General features: G+C 40.2%; 1 non-coding gene across 1 annotated transcript; it reads left to right on the top strand.

Annotated features, from left to right (window-relative positions):
- The first annotated feature begins 253 nt into the window (after nt 1-253).
- Trnaa-ugc (transfer RNA alanine (anticodon UGC)) lies at nt 254-317 on the top strand. Its single transcript has one exon. It is a non-coding gene; the product is annotated as a tRNA-Ala (tRNA).
- The last annotated feature ends 12,780 nt before the right edge of the window (nt 318-13,097 follow it).

Raw genomic sequence — 13,097 nt, 5'->3', positions numbered from 1 at the left:
GCTTTAGCCTTGAGCAAAAAAGCTCAGAGAGGGCTGGCAATAGCTTAGTGGTTGAATGCTTGACTAGCATGCATGACACCCTAGGTTTGATTTCTCGGTACCACATAAACAGAAAAAGCCGAAACTGGCACTACCAGGCCCTGAGTTTAAGACCTAGGACCAACAAAACAAAAACAAAAATTGAAAAAAAAAAAACACCCAAGTCTTAACTAAAACAAAATTAATTTAAATAACTTTATCTCGGGGCTGGGAAGGTGGCTCAGTGGTAGAGCGCTTGCCTTGCATGCATGAGGCCCTGGGTTCGAAACCCAGCACCACATAAGCAAAAAGAAAAAAAGCTGGAAGTGGTGCTGTGGCTCAAGTGGTAGAGCGCTAGCCTTGAGCTGAAGAGCTGAGGGACAGCACCCAGGCCCAGAGTTCAGGCCCCATGACCGGACCCAAAAAAAAAAAAAAACCAAAAAACTTTATCTCAAGTTTTTTTAAATGATCATCTTATGATTAAGTAAGTAAAATTGTATATTAAGTCTTTTTTCTACTTTACTAAACATGTCAAATCTGACAAAAACATTTTAGTAACACTTAAGGCTTATCTAAAAAAACAAAAAATAGGAATGAGGATGTATCCCCCCTAGAGATGTATTAGCTAACCTTCTATTTACTGAAAAAAAATTTAAATTGTAACCAACATAGTATTACAGTGGCTAAAAGGCATTTTCAAGATATATTCTCTTTTATAAAACATATGTGGGGGAGAGGGTATGTTTCTTCTGTTCTACCATCTGCAGAAACTCCATGGCTGCCAAACTGAAGATTAACCCTTTAGTTCCCTACCACAGAGGAAGAGATGACCTGACAAGACCCCAGCAAGTCAAGCTCCATGGTTTCCTGAACAGTGGTTTTTGTTTTTTTTGTTTTTAAATCTATCCATTATAGATAATAACTGAACTTTTGTAGATTACATCCTTGATTTCTATTCCATGTTGCCTCAAGCAATGTTAAATAACCTCATCTTATGTCAGTGCCTCAACCTTCAAAACCTTCCAGGGAGCCGGGCGCTGGTGGCTCACGCCTGTAATCCTAGCTACTCAGGAGGCTGAGATCTGAGGATCAAGGTTCAAAGCCAGCCCGGGCAAGAAAGTCCGTGAAACTCTTATCTCCGATAAACCACCAGAAAACCGGAAGGGGCACTGTAGCTCAAGTGGTACAGTGCTAGCCTTGAACTGAAGAGCTGAGGGACAGCGCTCAGCCCCAGAGTTCAAGCCTCACGACCAACAAAAGAAAAAAAAAAAGAAAGAAAGAAAATAAAAAGAGGCTGGGCAACAGCGACACATGCTTTTAATCCCAGCTGCTCAGAGGCTGAGATATGAGGATTGCTCAGGTAGGAAAAGTCCATGAGACTCTTATCTCCTATTAACCACCAGAAAACTGGAAGTGGCACTGTGGCTCAAGGTGGTAGAGCACTACCCTTGAATAAAAGAACCTTAAGGAGAGTGCTCAAACCCTGAGTTCAAGACTCAGGACCAGCAAAAAACTAAATTAATTAAGTAAATAAAAGAAAAAGAAAAAGAAAAAGGGTGAGAGATGGAACACTACAGCCCTGTGGGGACTGTGACTGGCTGCAGTGTGCATACAGAATGAATGATTCCATCAGGGGAAAACTCTGTGATTGTTTGGGCTGAGTGCTTGACCTTCTGCAGTAATCTTGTCAAAAGACAGGAATGGGCACATGAGGATACTTATCTTACTGCTCCCTAGTACCCTGTTAGCTATCCCTTGGAATGTCTGAACACTTAAAGTAGCACCAAGAGACTATCTTTACCAGCAATACATCTGCAAAAGGCCTAATATCCGAAATACTATATACAAGATGCTCAAAAAATTAACCCCCAACCCCAAAAATGAATAAACCAATCAATAAATGGGCAATGGAGCAAAAGAGAGAATTCTCAGAAGAGGTAAGAATGGCAAATAAATGCATAAGAAAATGCTCAATATTCCTGGCCATAAAATAAATGCAAATAAAAACAAGTTTGAGATTCCATCTCACCCTAGTTAGACTAGCCAATACCAAAATTCAAACAATAACAAATGCTGGCAGGGATGTAGGGAAAATGAACAGGAATGAGGAGAGTACACTGTTGCTGGGAATGTAAACTAGTGAAACCACTATGGAAGGTGGTTTGGAAGTTCCTCAATAAACTAAACAGGCAGGGCCCAGTGGTTCACACCTGTAATCCTAGCTACTCAGGAGGCTGAGATCTGAGGATTACAGTTCAAAGCCAGCCCAGGAAGGAAAGTCTGGGAGACTCTTATCTCCAATTAACCACCGGAAAACCAGAAGTGGTGCTGTGGCTCAAGCGGTAGATCGCTAGCCTTGAGCTGAAGAGCTCAGGGACATCACCCAGGCCCAGAGTTCAAGCACCATGACGAAAGAGAAAGAAAGAAGGAAAGAAAGAAAGAAAGAAAGAAAGAAAGAAAGAAAGGAAGGAAGGAAGGAAGGAAGGAAGGAAGGAAGGAAGGAAGGAAGGAAGGAAGGAAGGAAGGAAAGAAGGAAGGAAGGAAGAGGCCTAAACATATAACTTCCCTATGACCCAGCCAAACCACTCTTGGGCATCTACCCAGAATATTACAAGTGAGAATATGGTAAAGACACTTGTACATCCATGTTAATTGCTGCACTATTCGTAATAGTCAAGTTACAGAAACAGCCTAGATGCCCTACAATAGATGAGTAGATCAAAAAACCTGTGGAACATGTACACAATGCAATTTTACTCACCCATTAGGAAGAATAATATTATGTCATTTGCAGGGAAATGGATAATCTAGAAAAAATCATGTTAAATTAGGTAAGCCAAGCTCAGAGAGAGAAATGGCATGTTTTCTCTCATACATGGAAACTAGATCTAAAATACAACTAGACATGATAACTTAGGACTCTAGGCATTCACACAAAAATAGATTAGAGGAGAATACTCTTAGGGGAGGTACCCAAAAGCTTAACTTCTCTGAACATTTAAAATCTATTTATTAAAACAAATTCCAGGAAATGGAAACATGGGTGTTTCATTGGTATTGGTGGTACTTGATTTTGCTTTTGGCTTTCTTTTGGGAAGGTCTTGTTTTGGAGAGGGAAAGGGGAGACACAGAAAGAAAGGAAAGAAGGGTAAACATGCAATCATGTTATTCAGTATACACTATATGGAAAATGAACTATGTAGTTGTGAGCATGAACAGGAAGGGGAAGTTGGGGGAAAATGGAGGAAAGGGTAAAATTGTCCAAAAATGAATTGTACTCATTACCTGACTTATGAAATGGTAACCCCTCTGTCCAACACTTTAACAATAACAAGAAAATTACATTTTTTTTTTTTTGTCAGTTGTGGGGCCTGAATTCTGGGCCTCAGGTCTTCAGCTCAAGGCTAGCACTCCACTACTTGAGCCATAGCACCGCTTCCAGCTTTTTCTGCTTATGTGGTGCTGAGGAATTGAACCCAGGGCCTCATGCATGCAAGGCAAGCACTCTACCACTGAGCCACCTTCCCAGCCCCGAAAATTACATTCTTAAAAAAGAAGCCCTGAGTTAATCTGAGACTGTAAAGAGTAGATGAGTCATCTTGAGTTTGTCTGTTAGATAAACTCATTCCTCCCTCCCTGGTGGCATAGGAATATTAATTATTCAATATTAAGATATTAAATATAAATATCACTACACATGGGCATTTCTTCATCCATTTCTCAGGGGGCTGGTGGTCAGAAGCAGGATTTCTTCTTTACAGTAACTTTGAAGGGCCCATACAATGGCTCCATTATTTTGTCTGTAGTAGTCCCTATAAACACACATTCTACCCTACTCTGACTTTATATGAATATGGAATTTTGTCTGTTGTGCTGTTTTATTTCTAACACCTGGAATAGTGCCTGACATATAGTAAGAGTTTAATAAATATTACATGAATGAATAAAGACTTTAGCCCTATACAAGAGACTAATGAGTTGAATTTGCATTCCTAACATACTGTATCATCTTTAATGTTCATATTCCACAAACTTTTCTGACACACTAAATACTTATATACAATTCCATTTGTGTTCATACTGGGATGTATTCATCTTAGAAGTATATACCATTTACTGCCTTAAAGTGAAGCTTTAATGACCCATCAGGGATTTTGCTTCAATGTAATAACCTCTGATACAATCAGTGCCTTTGATTGCCTTGATCCAAAGGCACAGAGTATATCTGGTATGCTGATCTTTGTGCAAATGGTGAGTCAACAAACAAAAGTCTTACTGTTTCCTTCAGGATAACTGGATCTATTGCCCAGATGTGGCTGAGAAAATATGTTGGCACACTGACAGATGTGGATAATACAATTTGCCTCTTAGTTTTCTGCAGTTTTGTTTTTATTGTTGTTTGTTTTATTTTTGGCAGTACCAGAGTTTGAACACATACTTCCTTGGTAGATGCTCTACCACATGATCCATGCCCAGTCAGTTTTTGTTTTTGTTTTAGTTATTTTCCTGATAGTTTTTCACTTTTGTTTTGGAACATAATCCTCCTGATTTCTGCCACCTGAGTAGCTGAGACAATTGTGAGCCCATGCTCTCAACCAATAATTTAATTTTCTAAGGGAGAAATTAACTTCTTTACACTTGACTTAAAAGTTAAGGTTAAGCCAGGTGCCAATGACTCATGCCTGTAATCCTAGCTACTGGAGGTTGAGATCTGAGGTTGTTGTGGTTTGGAGCCAGTCAGGGCAGAAAAGTCTGTAAGACTGTTATCTCAAATTAACCAGAAAGAGCCAGAAGTACTACTAGCCTTGAGTGGTAGGCCCAGAGTTCAAACCCCAAGACCAACAAAAAAAAAGTTGAGTTTAATTTACCCTGACCTGGAAATATAATTTGTATATTTTACTTGCTGTCAATGAACTCTGAACAATAGAGTAGAAGACTTTAAAAAATACTATAGATCTCCAATGCAGCCCAATACTTATTACCTCCAACAGGTACTCAAAAACCAATCACTGGCACTACCTTTTTAAACATTAATATGTTTCTAAAATTATCTTTAAGTCATTTACAAAGGAGGTGCCTTATAACGAAGCACTTTATGAATACAATACATATTGACCAGTGTCATCCTTTAACATTATCACCCCACTTCAACCCACCCCTTTCCTTATTTGTCTTAGTTTTATGGTATATACAATGAACTCTTTTTTCTAGTGTTTTTTTTATTGTAAAGATACTATACAGAGGGGTTACAATTACATGAATAAGGTAATGAGTACATTTCCTATCGAGCATTATACAATGAACTCTTTTTTGTAATTTTTTATTGTGAAAATACTGTACAGAGGGGTTACAATTACATGGGCAAGACAATGAGTACATTTCTTATCAAGCATTGTTGCCTCCTCCTTTGTTTCCCCTTCCCATCCCTTCCCATATCCCCGCCCCTCCCCCCTCTGCCAAAGTTGTAATGAACTCTTGGTTGCATTCTTCCCCTTTCCCAGCTTCATTTATCTTCCCCTCTCCCGTTGTCTGCCTCCCTTGGATGTACCCATTTTCTGGTGTTGATTTTGTTAGGCTGTGGCCTAGTCTTTCTAAAATATTGTACTACTGAGTCCTCTAGAGCATCTATTATCCTTCAATTACTCATTCGCAATCACTTTCAGACCTCCCAGTGTGTGCTTTGTTTTGTTTTGTTTTTTGGGTCCGGTGGTAGGGCCTGAACTCTGGGCCTGGGCGCTGTCCCTCAGCTCTTCAGCTCAAAGCTAGTGCCCTACCACTTGAGCCACAGCACCACTTCCGGCTTTTTCTGCTTATGTGGTGCTGAGGAATTAAACCCAGGGCCTCATACATGCAAGGCAAGTGCTCTATCACTGAGCCACCTTCATAGCCCACAAGATTACTTTTTTAAAAGAAAAGTGAAGAGCAGTGTACACATAAACTGACCTGTTGAACTAAAAATCCTTGTTCAAGTGTTTAAATATAATAAAATAAATAATTTCTAAGTGAAGAAATAAGAATCTATCGCTCTTTTTCTAGATCTTTTCCAGCTCTCTTTCTCAGCTCTTTCCCAGCTCTCTTAGCTCTTTTTCCCAGCTCTCTCTCTTTCCCAGCTCTGCTTCTTTCCCACCTCTTTTCCCAGCTCTCTCTCTTTCGCAGGCCTTTCCCAGCCATGTGGAGTGCCAAGCTGGCCTAGTCCCAGCAGATCTACTGAATAAACCTACCCCTTACCTGAAAAAAAAAAACTATCACTCTCTCTCTTTCTCTATCTCTCTCATACACACACACTCACACACACACACACACACACACACACACACACACACACACACACACACACACACACACACACACGCACTGTAGAGATATCATCAAGAATATAGGTTTTTGTGGGCCAGCAAGAGGATTTCAACAAGAACCCAGTCCTGCTGGCAGCCTGAGCTCAAAATCTTGGGCTTCCAAAGCTGTGAAATAGTTATGGATTAAGTAATTAAGTAATTCAGTGTTTGGTATTCTGTGGTAAGCAGGAATTAAGACACTCCCTATGACTGAGTATGTGCCACTGCTTATTGAAATTATACAGATACAAAATAAGTGTATGAAAAGATAGTCATCATCCTTAGTCATGAGGAAATGCAGATCAGTACTGTACTGAACTACAGCAGTGTGATTTTATTTATTTATTTATTTATTTATTTATTTTGGGTCCGGTCTGGGGCCTGAACTCTGGGCTTGGGCGCTGTCCCTCAGCTCTTCAGCTCAAGGCTAGCGCTCTACCACTTGAGCCACAGTGCCACTTCTGGCTTTTTTCTTTTTGCTTATGTGGTGCTGAGGAATTGAACCCAGGGCCTCATGCATGCAAGGCAAGCACTCTACCACTGAGCCACCTTCCCTGCCAGCAGTGTGATTTTTAGACTGTCTAAAAACACAGTCTGCTAATGTCAATATAGAGAGTGAATGATTCAATACTGGTTGTAAACAGTTTGAGAGGTTTTTTAACTTTTTTAATTTTAAAATTGTAATTATAAAGGTGATATACAGAGAGGTAACAGTTAAGAATTTTTTCTTATTTTAATTTTTAACTTAAATATAATACCAGGCATGGTGATCAATGCCTGTAATCACAGCACTCAGAAGGCTTGAGACAGAAGTATTGAGTCTATGAGCAGGTGGCTACATAAGGAGACCTTGTCTCCAAACAAAAGGAAAACATATAACCTCACAATCCAGTCACTCCACAAGTGAGAACTCACCCAAGAGAAATAATAGTATATATCTACTCCAAGACTCATGTTTGAATTACCACAGTAGATTTATTACTAATAACCCCAAACTGGAAAGCACTGAAGTGTTCATCAATAAAGACATGAGTAAATACACTGGAGTACTCCTCAGTAATATGAAGTATTACCTATTAAGATAAGAGTTGAAGGAAGATAGGTAGAGAAAAGAGAAGGATTCAGAGGAGCACAAGGATATTAGGAATGGGTGTGTCCATTACACTGATGACAGTGATGATTTCATGGATATGAGTCTATCAACCCTTAGATTGCACACTTGGAAAACATGCTATTAATGTGAGTCGCTATAATTAGAAGCCAATTATGTCTCAGTTCAACAGTATGGTTACAATAAAATTATCTTTTTAGGTATGGTGACCGTACTCATTATCTTTGAATCCCTCAATGCGACCGCTGGTACACAAGAAATAGCATATAACTGTACATGTAATAGCAATTGGTAAATGAGAGAAGATGACGTAGCCAACTCCAGTATAGAGGTCTCATGGGACTGTGATCATTCAGGTTGACTTTGAACAAATAAATCTCAGTTGATCTGCCTGCATGACATATATATTTGCTTCATGGAAACACATTGCCCCCTAAAAAACTTTATAAAATTTGTTATATCATAAATATCATAGCAATTCTCTGAGTGAAACTTTAGTACATTGTTGTGCTGTTGCTATTAAATCCATGATTTTCTTAAAATATGGGTTTAAGACAAGGGTTCATGTAATATTTCATACATGCGCATAGTATGCATACTTTGAACAAATTCTCCTCCTCCTCCATATTTATATTACTTCCTTTCTTCTTCCCCCTTCTCAAGCAGTGTTTAATGGACTTAATTATGCTACATGTGTTTGTATAGAGCTATGCATTTAGTCACTTGTATTTCTTCTGAGAATTGTTGGATCAGTTCAATTATTTATTTATTAATTGAGTTATTTGTTACTCATTTAATTTCTTGAACCTTTTTTTTTCATAGAGGAGTGGAGAGATCAGTCATGGAGCCTGAACTCAGGGCTTGGGCACTGTCCCTGAGCTGTTTCACTCAAGGATTAAGGTCTACCACTTTGAGCCACAGCTCCACTTCTAGTTGGCATCAAATATGGATCCTCAGATCTCAGCCTCCATGTAGTTAGGATTACAGGCATAAGCCATCAGCGCCCAGCTATAATTTCTTTTGGTGTGCATCTTTGATGCATCCCATTTGTACATTCTTGCTCTTATATGCAAGGATATTGGAGTGCTATTCAGGAAACAATTAACTCTGTCTTCCAGAATTTTCCTATATTTTCCCATAGATTTCAGCCCTTTCTATAAGATCTTTGATCCATTTGGAGTTGTTTTGTTTCCAATTAAAGAATAATAGAGCTGTGTGCTTGTGTTTCATGCCTGCAATCCTAGCTACTTACAAGACTGAGATCTGAGGATCATGGTTGGAAATCAGCTGGGGCAGGAAAGTTCGTTAGATCCTTGTCTCTAATTAGCTACCAGAAAACCGCTGTGGCTCAAATTGGTAGCACACTAGCCTTGAGCAAAAAACTCAGGGACAGGACCCAGGCCCTGAGTTCAAGCCCCACAACCAACAAAAATAAAAACCAAAAAGTAATTCTAAAGCCAAGCTCAGAGAGAAGCTAGTTCTAAAATACACTGGGACATGATACCTTACACAGAACTCTAAGCATTCACACACAATTAGACCAAAAGAGGATACTTATCTAAATGAACCCTAGGAATGGAAACAAAACGTTTTTGTCTTCATAGTTGTTTTTGTTTTCTTTTCTGTCTTGATTGTTCTTTTATCTGTCTTTGGAGGGTAAGAAGAGGTACAAAAATGGAAGGACTAAGGGCGAACAAATGCAGCAGCGATGCTCACTAGACACTAGGTTGAAAATGAACCATTGTTACATGGGAACACGATCATGAGATACAGATAAGCCACATTTTGAGAGGTTGAATGGGAAGTCTTTCTTAGAAAGCCGGTGACTGCAAGTAAATGCGCAGCCTCCAATGCACTTAATACTGTTAGGAACCTGAGCCATGAGGGTAGTTAAGAAAGAGCAGAAAACAGTCTCAACAAAACAAGATCAATTCTAATGGACAGTTTAAGAGGGATACCATGGTGACCTGAGGAGAGAGGAGACACAGGTATGGTGCAACGGCAGCAGGGGTAAAGGGGCTTAAGTACAGTTAGGAGCCCTGGTCATAGGTAGCTCAAGGGGTCAAAGAGTCTCCTGGGTCCATGGTTGTGGGTCTGGCAGGTCCGGGAACCTACTGTCCGTCCCATCCATCTGCTTCTAGGAGCTCAGGTATCTGTCACCTGTGGGTGGGGGTGGGGAAGTGAATTTCACCTCTAAGAGTTTTTGGACTTGTCCATCATCCACCAACATCCTAGATGGTGCCAGTTAGACCCAGTGTCCATATTTCACTATACAACTTTCAGGTGGTGATGGGAGGGAAAAACTGGGAGAGCGCAAGGGAAGGAGTGACATTGTCCAAAAAGAAATGTACTCATTACTTAACTTACATAACTGTAACTGTACATCACCTCTATAATAACAATACAAATTAAAAATAAATAGTAATTCTGTGTGAAGAAGAGCAATCAGGTGCATCTAAAAGAAGGCTTTTTGTTAACCTTAAGAAAATCTAGGGGCTGGGAAGGTGGCTCAGTTGTAGAGCGCTTGCCTTGCATGCATGAGCCCCTGGGTTCGATTCCCCAGCACCACATAAGCAAAAAGAAAAAAAGCCGGAAGTGGCACTGTGGCTCAAGTGGTAGAATGCTAGCCTTCAGCTGAAGAGCTAAGGGATAGCGCCCAGGTCCAGAGTTCAGGCCCCAGGACTGGACCCAAAAAAAAAAAAAAAGAAGAAGAAAATCTAATGCTCCTGGAAGGCCACATGTGCTTAGCACAGCAAGTAATCTCAGTCTGTGTGTGTGTGGGGGGGGGGGGGTAACAATGATGAAAGATCTAAAGCAATTATCCTTCTGTGAACACTGAGAGACATGGTGGAGAAATGAGTCCTTTCATGTGGGTGCTTGATTATGCTCTGCATTGACTCCATCAACTTCAAAGTCCTAGTCCATGAAGAGTAATTCTCTCTAACTTGCAGAGCAGTGTGCACAGTCTTTTCCCAGGTCATTCACTCCCCTTCAGAGCTCTGCTTAACTGGCTATGGATGGACTCTGGACAATGCTTCATTTCCAGGGGTAGAAACAACTTCTTGATTCAATCTGCAAAGCAGGATGGGGCTTGTTTTCAATGAAGGACTTCCTTTCCCAAGAGCCTTTGTGTTGGCATAAACTCACTGTGGTTTAAGTCTAAATAAGTAAACTTGAAATTGAAAAGTAGACAAATTCTAAGATCCCCAAAAGTAAGACTTTTGTTGTTGTTGTTAGTCGTGGACTTGAACTCTGAGCCTGAGTGCTGTCGCTCAGTTCTTCAGCTCAGAGCTAGCACTCTACCACTTGAGGCATAGCGCCACTTCCAGCTTTTTCTGTATATGTGGGGTTGAGGAATCGAACCCAGGGCCTCACACATATGAGGCAAGCACTCTACCACTGAGCTACCTTCCCAGCCCAAAGTAAGACTTTTTTATAAGGGTAAATCTTTTTTTTTTGGGGGGGGGGGTCAGTCATGGGGCCTGAACTCTGAGCCTGGGTGCTGTCCCTCAGCTCTTCAGTTCAAGGCTAGCACTCTACCACTTGAGCCACAGAGCCACTTCTGGCGTTTTCTGCTTATGTGGTGCTGAGGAATCAAACCCAGGGCCTCATGCATGCAAGACAAGCACTCTACCACTGAGCCACCTTCCCAGCCCTATAAGGGTAAATCTTATAGGAGTAAGTTAATCCTAATATAACAGAATAAATGAGTTCATAAAGTAGTGATTTGTGCAACTGTATTTCAGTTACACTGTGACACTATGTTGAAAGTAATATTATTTTTTCAACTGATATTTTAGTTATTTCCTAACTATATATATTATTTCACTATGTTTATCCTCCTATTCCTTCCAATACAATTCCCCTATTATCTCTACCTCTTTGTCTCTCTCTCTCTCTCTCTCTCTCTTTCAAACCTAAATACAGAAATTTTATTCTTCGTGTGTGTGTGTGTGTGTGTGTGTGTGTGTGTGTGTGTGTGTGTGTGTCATGGGGCTTGAACTCTGGGCCACAAATGTCCCTGAGCTCTTCACCTCAAGGCTAGTGCTCTACCATGAGCCACAGCACCATTTTTGGCTTTTTCTGCTTATGTGTTACTGAGGAATTGAACCCAGGGCCTCATGCATGCAAGGCAAGCACTCTACCAGTGAGCCACCTTCCCAGCCCCAGGAATGTTATTCTTATAATTATGAAAATTCAGACCTGAAACTCTGAAACTACTACAGGACAGAGTAGGAAGACACTAGAACTTCTAGGCACAGGCAGGAACTTCCTGAACAGAGTTTCAGGGGCACAACAGATTGAAAGACTCAACAAATGGGACTACTTTAAAATAAAAAGTTTCTGCACAGCTAAAGACATAGCTACTAAACTAAAAAGACAGCCAACCAATTGGGAAAAGAGCTCAAGAAACTAATCCCTCCCAAATCTAATAAAACAATCACTAAATGGGCAAGGGAGCTAAAGAGAGACTTCTCAGAAGAAGGGCCAAGAATGGCAAAGAAACACATGAGGAAATGTTCACCATCCCTGCTGTAAAAGAAATGCAAATAAAAACAACCCTGAGATACTACCTTACCCAGTCAGAATGGCCTATAGTCTGAATTCAGACAACAACATATGCTGGTGGGGATGCTGAGAAAGAGGAACCCTACTGTACTGCTGGTGGGAATGTAAACTAATATAAACACTCTGTAAAGCAGTCTGGGTTCCTCAAAAAACTAAGCATAGACATATCCTACAACACAGCCATACCACTCCTAGGCACCTACCCTGAGTAATAGGAACCAGGATACAAGGACACCTGTACTTCCATGTTTATAGCTGCACTATTCACAATAGTCAACATATGGAAATAACTCAGATGCCCCACTACACGTGAATGGATCCAAAAATGTGGTACCTATATACAATGGAATTTTTACACAGCCATCAAAAATTATAAAATAATGGCATTTGCAGGGAAATGGATGGATCTAGAACAAATCATGTTGAGTGAGATAAGTCAAAATCAGAGAGACAAATGGCACATGGTCTCCCTGATAATGCAGATGTTAGATTCAAAATGCAAAGAGATATGGCAAAGTAAACAGGATTCAAGATACTCATACACAGTAAGACCAAAAGAGGACAGTCTTGGGAGAAAAGCACCAAATTGTAATACCCAAGTACCTCTTCATATGTACATAAAATAATATACAGACTGAAAAGAACTCCAAAGACAAGGAAACAAAGACCTGTTCTTAATTTGCTTTATCCTTTTTAGATGATTCTATATTCTTTATCTCATATATGGTGTATACATCTGCATATCTGAGGGACGGTGAGAGGAGGGCACAGAATCAATGGAAAGTACATGCAAAAGTACAGCAGAGGTACCCATCAGCTGCACTGGCCATTGATGAAAGTGAACTAAGCCACTTAAGGGTGGTGATGGGAGGGAAGGAATGAGAGAGGGAAATAGGGAACAGCTGATACTAAGCAAACAGAAAGAAATGTACATATCACCCAATCTGGAAGAAATAATTTTATTGTTAATGTTCGTAGAGTTCATAAGCTTTGTAGATTAGAATGATGATTATCATTGTTAAAAGTGTTTGTGACTTTAGCTAAGTATAACTATGCCACAGTAC

Source organism: Dipodomys merriami, unplaced genomic scaffold (assembly GCF_024711535.1).
Source record: "Dipodomys merriami isolate MVZ:Mamm:240054 unplaced genomic scaffold, mDipMer1.0.p SCAF_7, whole genome shotgun sequence".
Classification (NCBI taxonomy): domain Eukaryota; kingdom Metazoa; phylum Chordata; class Mammalia; order Rodentia; family Heteromyidae; genus Dipodomys; species Dipodomys merriami.
The sequence above is the reverse complement of the archived record's forward strand: the minus strand, read 5'-3'. Positions and strand labels throughout refer to the sequence as shown.